Source organism: Arachis ipaensis, chromosome B3, assembly GCF_059453495.1.
Source record: "Arachis ipaensis isolate K30076 ecotype BB chromosome B3, ASM5945349v1, whole genome shotgun sequence".
Taxonomy (NCBI): Eukaryota; Viridiplantae; Streptophyta; class Magnoliopsida; order Fabales; family Fabaceae; genus Arachis; species Arachis ipaensis.
The window spans coordinates 80640981-80653859 of NC_142438.1; positions in this window are offsets into that span (position 1 = coordinate 80640981).

Here is a 12879-nt window from a genome sequence, read left to right on the forward strand (position 1 = left end):
CCAATCGTCCTTATCTACAATTCATATATTTACCATCAAGCCACCCTTCACAAACCACCCTAGCCGTTCATTTTTCACTCATGGGCACTATAAAGAACCACTTGGGGAACGAGTCCCACACCATCAATCCTCCTTCATACACTTTTTCCTTCATCATAGCATAACCATCTCTTGCCGAAAACAATCTCACCACACCTCCAACAACACTTCTTGCTTCACCTTGTCAACTTTAGTTGTCACTTACCAAAATGGCAGCTTCATCTAGCCACAAAAGAAGAAAAGACAAGCAGCCAATGGAGGAAAACAGGGGATTCGATGCATGGAGATACAGATCAGTGTTCCATGAGATTCAAGCCGAATGGATGAGACCTAAAACGGTATTAGCTGAGGTCCCCTTTGAACTTGAAAAGGATGAGTTCCCAGGTGTTTGGGAAAAGATCAAAAAGAGGAAGTGGGAGCTCCTAACTAAGCCAATCACTAGAATCAACATCAACTTGGTGAAGGAGTTTTATGCAAATGCAGTAAGGGAGGATCAAACCAAGAACCCCACATACAAAAGCTATGTGAGAGGGGTGGAAGTTGACTTCAGTCCCAAAGCAATCATGAAAAATCTTGGCCTGAAAAACATACATTTCAGCCAAGCAAGTTATGAAGAAAGGATGAGAGGAGAACCTGACTATACAACTATTGCTGAAGACCTTTGTGCCATCAGAGCTGAATGGGTGAGAAAAACAAGAGGGGCTCCAAGAGTCTTGAGAAGAGGAGACCTAACACCTGAAGCTAAAGGGTGGTATGCAATAGTTAGGAGATCCATCCTACCCACTGCAAACTCTTCAGAAATAGTCCCTAAAAGAGCCATCTTGCTACATTGCATTATGGTTGGAGGAGAGATCAAAGTTCATAAACTCATTGCTGAACAGATACAAGAGTTTAGTGAGAAAAGTGACCCTGAATCCTGGCTCCATTTCCCTAGCACCATCATTAGACTATGCATCGATGCCCAAGTACCACTTGAGGATGAAAGACCTAATTGGCTATATCCTGGGCTGGCCATAACTGCACACAGAATGACTCTTGGCCCAACTCCTCCAAGACATACAAGAAGAAGAAATGAAGAAGGGCAACAAGTGGAAGCCGAGCAAGAAGCAGAACAAGAAAGACAGGAAGGAGAAGACAGAGAAGAAGAGCAAGAAGAGCAAGCAAATCCTGAAAGAAGACAACGAATTCCCAGAGACCCCATGGATATGAGCAGAATGCAGGAAATCATGGAAGGAATGTCTCAACAATACATGAGGTCTCAGGAAAGACAAGAAGACTTTCATCTAAAAATGATGGATATGCAAAGGAACTTTGAATCAAGATTCTTTGATCTGCAAAGGGAACAAAATCTACACTTACAGGAATCCTTCAGCCACATATGCCAACACCAAGATGCCAATGTCTTGGCAATCAAGGAAGCCACCACTTTACAGAATGCAAGATACTCAGTCCAAGCTGACTACAACATCAGTTCGCAAATCAAGCTTAACTACATAGGGGAACATCTACACAAGATGGACCCAGCATTCCCAGCTTATGATGAGTATTTCAAAGGGAGGAAAGAAGGAGAAATAAACAAGGCAATGATCCTTGAAAAAGGAGTGGAAGAAACGATGAAAAAGGCTGGATTCTGGAAAAAGCTCATAAGAAAAGACAAAGGAAGCACAAGTGGTCAAAAAGAGGCAGGAAGCAAGAAGAAGCAGGATCCCAAGAATTAAGAAGAACCAAGCAATAAATAAGAGGTGGTCTCGTTCCTTAATAATCAAATGATAATTGGTGAATTGTCTTTATGAACGTGTTTTCATCATAAGTCATTTAAGTGTTAGGTGGAGTCTTTTTTATGAGTCGTTTTTTTTAGTATGTGTGTTTGTTAAGTGCTTTGAATAAAGTGAATGCCTAGATGTTTGGATATAACTTCACCTTCTTAAACAAGTGCGTGCCATGCTTGTTCTGTTTCCAAAAATAAAAGAAAAGTTTGAACAAAAGTAACTTGGCTAAATTAGTGACAAATCAAGTAGAATTAAGTGGTGGTATGCATGCTTGATTGTTTAGTCACATCACTAAAATTAGAGTGTAGAATTATCATTTTTTATGTAGAAGTAAAAATTGTCTATGGATCTTGATGAATAAATGTCTTTGGCCATGAAAAAGAAAGAAAAAGGAAAAGAAAAAGCCACGGAAAAAGGCAACCAAAAAGCAAAAAAATTGAGAAAATAAGCTAGGCACCAATGGTTTGAACTTCTGAGACAAATGCCTGTGGTGTTTTTGTATTAAGGATATGCTTGGATGAATAGGTTCTGAGGAGTGTTTCAACACTTGGTAACTTGGGTTAACTAACCCGGGATTATCAACCAAAAGTCCATTATCAAGAGCAACCTAAATACAAAACATTTAGTCACACAAAGAGGTGCTGGGCACCAATGTCTCAAGAAGAGATGTGAACTAAAATGCCTAAAGTGGATATGTGTAGTACACTGTTAAGAAAAAGAAAATGCCAAAGGCTTGTGCAACACATGACACTAAGCAAACAAGGAGCAAAAGAAGCTCCAAGAAGAAGAAAAGAAAAACAAAAAAAAAAAAAAAGAAAAGTGCCAAAGACATAAGAATAACAGGAGTCCATAGCAATTTTTGATGGATGCAATGAAAAAGTGATAATCCTACCTGATAAGTATGAAAAAGTGATGCTGCAACTTTCTGCATAAAACCCTTCTGATGAACTTCAAATGCTTGCTAATATAGCCAATGTAATTACTTTCTGTTCATACTTTCTTCTCAAATAACTCAGGACTTGCTTAGGGACAAGCAAGTATTAAGTTTGGTGTTGTGATGCCAAGGCATCATAGGCTAGTTTCACTAGCATTTTTCTGTTAGTTTTAGTTGTTTTATGCATTTTCTTGAGCTTAAAGTAACCAAAAATGGTTAAATGAAGAACAAAGTAATGAACCATCCAAACAATATGATTTTGATGCAAATTCCATGAGTTTTAGTTGTATTACTTAAATGCTATGAATGAAAGATTTCTCATGAAATTTTGCAAGACTTTGATGCAATTGTTTGGATGATTTCAGGGAAGAAGAGGCTAAGCAAGGAAGCAACAAAATCAATAAAGGAAGCTTGAATATCACATGTGGAGTTTAAGTTCCAGTTTAAGCCTAAACTGGAGCTTAAACGCCAAAATCATGAAGGATAAGAAATGCTGGGATTGAAGTTTAACCTCCAGTTTGACCTCAAACTGGAGGTTAAACGCCAGAATGAAAAGCCTCACTTAAGGAGCATTCCACGTTTAACCTCCAGTTTGACCTCAAACTGGAGGTTAAACGCCAGAATGAGTATGCCACCCAGGGAGGAGTTCCACGTTTAACCTCCAGTTTGACCTCAAACTGGAGGTTAAACGCCAGAACCAGGAAGAGTACCAGGGGCCATTCCACGTTTAAGCTCCAGTTTGACTCAAACTGGAGCTTAAACGTGTTCGATAGTTTTTTCACTCCAGGGTTGCTCTCTCCATCTCCACGTTTAACCTCCAGTTTGACCCCAAACTGGAGGTTAAACGTGTTCGACACCTCCAGGGCCACCATTCCAAGCTTCCACGTTTAACCTCCAGTTTGACCTCAAACTGGAGGTTAAACGTGTTCGACACCTCCAGGGCCACCATTCCAAGCTTCCACGTTTAACCTCCAGTTTGACCTCAAACTGGAGGTTAAACGTGTTCGACCTCCAGTATGCCTCCACCCCTTTCCACGTTTAACCTCCAGTTTGACCTCAAACTGGAGGTTAAACGTGTTCGACCTCCAGGGCTGCCCTTCCTATCTCCACGTTTAAGCTTCAGTTTAACCTTAAACTGAAGCTTAAACGTGTTCGACTACATGACTCTCCAGGGCTACCTTCTTCCATTTCCACGTTTAAGCTTCAGTTTAACCTTAACTGAAGCTTAAACGTGCTTCTACAAATGGCCTCACTGGAAGTGTCTGGCGTTTAAGTTGCAGTTTAAGCTTAAACTACAACTTAAACGCCACTCTTGAAAAGGGTTTCTGGGCCAAAAATATTGTGATTTAAGTTAGTCTTTGAGCACAATTATTAACTTAAACTTACTTTGGTATGAAACCCAATTGAATATCATGGTTTATGGGATTGGGCCTGAAGGATTGATGAGTTTGAAATCTCAATTTATTGAGTCATGTGTCATTATTTGATTATCACTAAGTTGGCTCAATAAATGTTACAGGATCTGGATCAACAACCTCATCAAGATTATGGATCATAAACCCAAGGCAAAAGGAAAGCAAGGAGAGGCCTCAAAGCCCAAGAAGCACAACTGAAGCTCAATATAGAAAGTGTATAAATAGGATAGAAGTTAAGTTAGAGAGGACTTACTTTCACTTTTAGCTAGTTTCTTTTTCTTTGTAATTGAATTCAGAGCTATGATTCACTAAACCCCTTTCATTGGGTTAGGGAGCTCTATTGTAATTCAATGAATCAATAATAGTTTATCTTCTTCTTCAATCTTTTCTCTTGAATTTTGTTAGAAAGCTTCTCGATCTAATTCCATTGAGTAGTTGTCTTGGGAAAGAAACTACTCATACTTGGAATCCTTCGGAGCCTTGGGAAAGGAATGGAGGATTCATGCTAGAGAAGCTTTCTCACAGTGGATTGGATTGGGGTTTGGATGGATATTGTGACATGTAATCCTACCAAATTGTGGTTCATGAAATTGTGTGGTATAATCAGTGATCAAGCATCATCTCTTCTTATGAACATTTAAACCAAGGGATTGGGAATTTGTTTGTTTTTAGAGAGCATTGGTGAGCCAAGGAATTGGGATCCAATCATATAAGATTGCCAAGCAAAATTCAATGAATGCATTGGTTGAGGAAGAGATTTACATGTTTTGATTCGGAGATTTCAATATCTCCTAAACCCAATGAATTCCCCATTTCTGATTTCCACTTTCTCTTTACATTCTGCAATTCAATTCTTGCAATCATCCCCATTCCCTTTTAATTTCAGCAATTTACATTCTGCTCTTTAATTCATGCAATTTAAGATTCAGCCATTTAATTTTCTTGTCATTTACTTTTCCCGCCAATTTTACATTCCGCAATTCTCATCTCAAATCTTGATTCCGCTCAACTAGAACACACTTCTAATCCGAATTGCTCACTCAACCAATCCTTGTGGGATTCGACCTCACTCTATTGTGAGTTTTTACTTGACGACGATAACCGGTGCACTTGCCGGAAGGAATTTTGCCGATCGTGCAATTTCCTAAATCGTAGCATAACACGTTTATGCGCATCACAACTTCTATTTTTCTGTTTTGGGTTTTGAACTTAGATTGAAGAACTCCACTGAAATTCTTCATATGAGAATCATCTTTTACTTTTCCTTTTTATAGTTCTAAGAATTGGAAATTGAATCTAAATCTTCTTTTCTGTTTTCATTTAATTTCTTCTGCAATTTCTTCCTTTCTATTTTGACAAGAGAACAATTGAGCTTTAGACTTTCTTTCTAGTTTTGTTACTTTGCCGAAATTGTCAATTTCTTTTTAGGATTTCATAATTGATCTAAGTTTTCTTGCTATTTTGTTTCTTCAAGCAATTTTCCATTTCTATTTTGCTATTGAGATCCTGATCTGAATCTCTTCATCTCATAGCTCTCTGATTTACTTTAATTTACATTTTCTAGTTCAATTTGAATCCCAACACTCAAATCCCTTTATTCCTCATGCAATTTAAGTTTTCTATCAATTTAGATTCAGCAATTTAAGTTTCTTGCACTTTAAGTTTCAGTCATTTACCTTTCTTGTAATTTAAGTTTCAGCTTGTTTACTTTTTTTCTCTTTAAGTTTCTACAATTTACTTCTTCTGCACTTTAAGATTCAGCAAATTTTCATTTTGCATTTTAGTTTACTTGCAATTTTACTTCTGTTAATTAAGTTTCACTCAAATCATCAAATATTCGCTTAACTAAATTCATCACCTAACTAAAGTTGCTCAATTCATCAATCCCTGTGGGATCGACCTCACTCTTGTGAGTTATTACTACTTGATGTGACCCGGTACACTTGTCGGTGAGTTTGTGTAGAATCGTTTTTCCCTCATCAAGTTTTTGGCGCCGTTGCCGGGGATTGATTTAGATTGACAATGATTAAGTAGGGTGATAATCTAGATTAAGCATTTTTTTCTTTCTCTTTCATTTTTATCAAGCACACTAACTGTTTGAGACTTTTTCTCTACTAATCCTAACTGCACTCAAGCTACAGAGTGCTCTGTTTGTGTTTTTTATTGTTTTGGTTGCATGTCAGGAGGGAGAAGAAGTGAACCCACATCTTTTGATCCTGAGCCAGAGAGAACACTCTTAAGGTTGAGAAGAGAAGCAAGAGGGAAGGGAGTTATGGGAGTAGAGGAATCAGAGGAAGAAAACCAAGAGATGGAAGGGAATGTCCCTAATTCACCAGAGGGAGTGGCTAACAATAATGGCCATCCTCAAAGGAGAGTTCTAGCTTCCTACACCTTCCCTAATCCAAGGCACTATGAGAGTAGCATACTTACTCTAAATATTAATGCAAACAACTTTGAATTGAAGCCTCAACTCATCACTTTGGTGCAGAACAACTGTTCTTATGGAGGAGGTCCCTTGGAAGATCCAAACCAGCACCTATCCACCTTTCTGAGAATATGTGACACAGTGAAGACAAATGGTGTAAAACCAGACATATATAAGTTGCTTCTATTCCCATTTTCATTAAAGGACAAAGCTGCTCAATGGGTGGAGGCATTTCCAAAAGAAAGCATCAACAATTGGGAGGATCTAGTGAGCAAGTTCCTAGCCAAGTTCTATCCTCTCCAAAGGATCATTAGACTGAAGACAGAGGTACAAACATTCACTCAGATGGATGGAGAGTCATTGTATGATGTCTGGGAGAGATACAAAGCTTTAATCAGGAAGTGCCCACCAGAAATGTTCAGTGAATGGGATAGACTCCAAAACTTCTATGAAGGACTGACACTGAGAGCTCAAGAGGCACTTGACTATTCAACAGGAGGCTCAGTGCAACTCATGAAGACAGCTGAGGAAGCTCAAAATTTGATAGACACTGTGACAAACAACTAATACTTCTATGGTCATAAAAGGCAACACCAACCAGCTCAAAGGAAGAGTGTATTGGAGCTGGAAGGTGTGGATACCATCTTAGCACAAAACAAGGTGATGCATCAACAGATCCAACAACAGATGGAGATGATGGCCAAGAAGATTGATGGTTTTCAAATTGCAGTAGTGAACACTCCAAATCAACCACCAGCTGGGTGGGGGGCAGAATGAGGAAATCTATGAAGAGCAAGTCCAATACATGCACAACCAAGGAGTTGGACAAAATGAGTTCCATGGATTTACCTACAACTCATCTTGGAGGAACCACCCCTATTTGAGGTGGGGAGACAACCAAAACCAGTAGCCTTAGCAGAGAAACTCAACCCAGAATAATTCCAGAAACACAAACCATCAAAACCATCAAAACACTAACCAAAACCAATACAGAAAACCACAAAACAATCAACCCTAACCCAACTACTATCCACCCAACAACCCATCCACTAGCCAAAATAACTATCATCCACCCTTAACATCCCATAATCAACCACAACCACCCCAAGAAGCTCAAAGGATCTCCAACTTGGAGATGATGATGGAAAAAATGATCAAGCATCAGAAATTGGCCAACAAGAACCATGAAGCTTTACTGCAGAATTTAGAGAGGCAAATTGGCCAATTGTCCAAGCAAACAGTGGTTGAAAGATCACCCAATGCATTACCAAGTGACACCATTTCCAATCCCAAAGAAGAATGGAAAGCAATCTAATTAAGGAGTGGAAAAACCTTGGTAAATGACAAAAAAACTAACAAGAAGCTTGTGGAGAATGATGAGGCCAGCAGCAAGGAAGAAGTGACACTTAAGGAGAAGGACCAAGAAAAGCTCAGGGAGAAAGAGGAACAGCCACAAGCTTCAAAAAAGGGAAAGCAAATCATGGAGGAGTGGTGGACGAAATTGTGATTCACACTTTTCACAACTCCGCACAACTAACCAGCAAGTGCACTGGGTCGTCCAAGTAATACCTTACGTGAGTAAGGTCGATCCCATGGAGATTGTCGGCTTGATGCAATCTATGGTCATTTTGTAAATCTCAGTCAGGCGGATTCAAATGGTTATGAGTGTTGATAATTAAAAGATAAATAAAACATAAAATAAATAAAGTTACGTATGTAATTAATTGGTGGGAATTTCAGATAAGCGTTAGGAGATGCTTTGTTACTTCTTGATGCCCGGAAATTTGCCTCTCAATAAATTTCCTTCCGGCAAGTGCACCGGATTGTCGTCAAGTAAAAACTCACTAAAGAGTGAGGTCAAATCCCACAGGGATTGGTTGATCGTGCAATTATAATTGGAGAATTATGCTAGTTGAGCGAAATCAGAATTTAATTGGGATTTGCAGAAATTAAAGTTGGCTAGAAACTTAAATTGCAAGAAAGTAAATGAACAGAAATTAAATGGCTAGAAATTAAATGACAAAATCTTAAATTGCTGAAAATTAAATGGGATCTGGGAATTAAGCATGAAATTAAAGATGCAGAAAGTAAAATTGAATGGGTAGATCAGAGATGGGGGATTCATTGGGTTTTGGGAGATATTGCATTCTCTGGATCAAATCATTTTCAACTCTTCCTCAATCAATGCATTCATTGACATTGCTTGGCAATCTTAGATGATTGGATCCCAATGTCTTGGCTCACCAATCTCTCTAAGCATGAACAATTGCCCAATGTCTTGATTTCATTGCTCATGGAAAGAGTTTAAGTTCGGTCACTGACTATACCACACAGATTCATAGATCAAAATGTTGGTAGGATTACATGTCACGATATCCATCCAAACCCCAATCTAATCCACTGTGAGAAAGCAATTCTAGCATGAATTCTTCATTCCTCTCTCAAAGCTCCGAAGAATTCCAATTATGGATAGCTTCTCTCTCAAGACAACTATCCAATTGAATTAAGACCGAAAGCATTCTAACAAAAATCAAGAGAAAAGAAAGAAGAAGAAGATGAAAACTACTATTGATCCATTGAATTACAATAGAGCTCCCTAACCCAATGAAAGGGGTTAGTTGTTCATAGCTCAATTCAATTTACAAAGAAAAGAAAAGTGCAGAAAGAAATAAAGAAAATACAAAAGAAAGAAAGAAAAAGTACAGAAAATGAAAATCAGGGTCTGACCCCAGAGCCCCTTCAGGGCCTTCTGAAAGCTCATTCAATCTTCAACAATCCTTCTATTTATTACCCTCTTCTCATCTTCAATTGGATCAAGTATTTGGATGTGGTCCTTGGCCTTGATTGAAGCAATGAGGAATGATTCATAGTGATAGGCATTGGCAACTAACTTTCATATTCTGTATAGGTGCAATTTTGAATTGAATTGGCTTTAACGTTGGTTATCACTTTGAGGGCAAACGTTGGGCCAAACGTCCTTTGAAAAGTGGTTTCTGATTTGCTGTCATTGACGTTTGACTCAATGTTTGAGGGCCAACGTTAGTTGATCCGTGCGTATGCGTTCCGTGAGCTTCCGCGCAAAAAGCCAAAAATGCTCATCCACGCGTACGCGTACTGTGCGCGTGCGCGTAGATGCAAAATTTTCATTTTCCAGATTTAAAACAAGGCAGGGGTCGTTGGAGGCAGCGCTGGACCTCCAACGTTCCCTCCAACGTTGGCATTTTGGCGTGTACACATACTGTGCGCTTAGGCGCCCATTGCTATTTTTTTCATCCGCGCGTACGCGTCACTAACGCGTACGCGTCGATTCAAAATTTTCCAATCTCACTTCAGAAATTTTGTCGCGGACGTTGGAGGCTAACGTTTGAGGTAACGTTGGACCTCCAACGTTCGCACATCCATGCGTGTGCGTCACCTGCGCGTGCGCGTGGATGCCAAATTTTCAATTTCCAAGCTGAATGTTGCAAATCAAGCTTTGGGACGTCATTTTCTCCTCTTGTCAACATTGCAAATTTCATGCTCACTATAAACTATTATATATGGTTGGAAAGCTTTGAATGTCAGATTTCTAACCTAACTGAAATCACCTCAATTGGACATCTGTAACTCAAGTTATGCTCCTTTGAAAGGGAAAGGGTCGCTGGCGTCGAAGTGTGACATTGGAGGTAACGTTGGACCTCCAATGTTTGCGCCAACATTGAGAACTTTGCCAGATTCGAAAGCTCAAATTTGCTGTCCATCCCATACTATTATATATTTTTGGAAAGCCCTAAATGTCTACTTTCCAATGCCGTTGAAAGCACATCAATTGGAGCTCCACAGCTCGAGTTATACTTTATCGAAGGTGCAGAAGTCAGCTGGCCTTACTACAGGTTGGCACCATGTTCGTCTATGCACTTTCTGGGGCAGTTTTCTCCCTTAATTTTAGTGTCCACCATGTAGTGCCATATATTCTGGGAAAGCTCTTGATTCCTACTTTCCAATGCTTTTAGAATCACCTCATTTGGAGCTCTGTAGCTCAAGTTATTTTTGTTTGAAGTATACCCCTTCAGGCTGTGTGGAGTGACGTTTCCAGCAACGTTGGAGCACCAACTTTGGCTCCAACGTTGCTTCCCTTTGCCTCCTTTCATGGTTTTCTTGTTGCCTCTTTGCCTTCCCTTTTCTTAGCTTCCTTTCCACCTATCATTAACCAAACAAAATGCATGAAAGCTTTGATAATCTCACAAGAAATTGCATCATTCATAATCAACAAGTAAACATAGCAAAATTCTTATGAAAATGCACCAGAATAATAATGTTTGATTAAATCAAGGCATGCATGAATTTCTCATCCAAATACTTACTTATTACCTAAGAAATGCATGAAACTACTCTAAAATAAACTAAAAATGGCTTGTGAAACTAGCCAAGATGCCTTGGCATCACAACACCAAACTTAAATCTTGCTTGTCCTCAAGCAAGTGATAAAACATGAAAATACAAGAGATACAAGTCCTTATTCAGAGAATTGAAATCCTTGGTTCATGGAGTTTCATGCATGGCAACTTAGGTTCATGTTAATGCTGGTTTTTAGGTTCTCATATGCTCTTGAACTCTCACTCTATTGCCTTTCTATGAGACTCTTATTCTTGATCCTTTACTTAGCTCTGTTTTTGTTTTCTTTTCTTCTTTAGAGCTTATTGCTTTCTATAGCTAAGTGTTCTGTGTTGAGACAACTCTTTAGGATAGCCTTTCAGCCAACACTCCCGAACCAGTTGGTTCAAGGTGCTAGGTGTTGAAACACCCCTAAGGACTTAATCACCCAAGTCTCTCCTCAGCACATACACACCACAGGCACATGGTTTGTTATTCATTCCTTAGACCTTGGTGTCCAGCACCTCTTTGGGTGGCTAAATATTTTGTGACAAGGTTGCTCTTGATAGTGGACTTTCAGTTGACAATTCCAGGTTAGTTAACCCAAGTTGTCAAGTGATGAAGCACTCCTAAGAACTTACTCATCCTAGCAGATCCTTGCACAAAAGTACCACAGACACATGCCTCAAGATCCAAACTATTGGTGCCCAGCTTTAATTTGTGCTCTTTTCTTTCTTTTTCATTCTCTTTTTCTCTTTTTAGGATCCTTATTAATTCATTTAAGTCTCATAGAATGCACTTCAAACTCATAATTCAAGAGATATCTTAGCCCTTTTACCTTATTGATAAACCAACTTAGCTAACAAATACCACCACAACATTAGGACTTAATTCTGCACATTGAATTTTACTCTTGTTTTTCATAGCAAATTCTTATAAACTCTTTTATTAAGCTCAAGGACACAGCATACAATTCAAGCAAGATGAAAATGAAGTAGGCACTTAGACTAGCAGCCCCGAAATGTAAATAAAGAGAAACAAGCAGAATATGAATGTTCATGAGAACAGGATTAAATCATACTTCCAATTTAAGCACTACAAATCGGAGACAGTTAAGTAAAATACAACCTCTTGATGTCTTCTTATTTCTCCCTTGTCATCATCATCCATAAATTTTGCATCCTTCTTTGTCTCCTTGGATGATGGTGCATAGTTTTTTCCAAGAGACTGCTTGACTTCCTGCAAAGTTATTGGAAGTTGCTTGTTCCCCAAGCACTTGAAAGATGGTTAGCATGCATGTGTGCTTGTGAATTTCTGAACTAAATTTAGTGTGTGAACACCAAACTTAATTCCTTGCCTCATGCAGCAGATTGAATACATGCAAAGAACCTCATGTGATTTTATTAAGAAAATAACTATGAACTAGAAAAACAAACTATGAATCTAGAAATTAAACTATTGTTAAGTAGTTTCCCTGATTGGTTGGAGCTAGTGACTAGTCATGCTGAGGGTTACAATGTGTTCTTTAATGAAATCTTTGGTGGAATACCAAACTTAGAATTACACATTTACCCTTGGATTGTTTTTGTGTGGAACACCAAACTTAGCTCCTTGCAATACAGAGAAGCTACTTAACTCTTTTATTGAATTAACTAGGAAAAGATAACTACCTTTGGTTGGGTTGCCTCCCAACAAGCGCTCTTTTATTGTCATTAGCTTGACATTTTGGTCATGAATTTCTTCCTCTTCTTCCAGTTTGTTAAGAGGAATGACCTCCAGTGGAAAAAGGAGCCAGTTAATGCCCCTTGCTTTGAGTTACTCCTTCTAGCAAGCTTCTTTTTGTGATTGACTTGAGTGAACTTGCTTGTTGGATCAGCAGTTGGATTGTTCTGTGACCTTCTTTCTTTCATGGATATGATCCTTTGTTTCTCAGTCACAATCCAC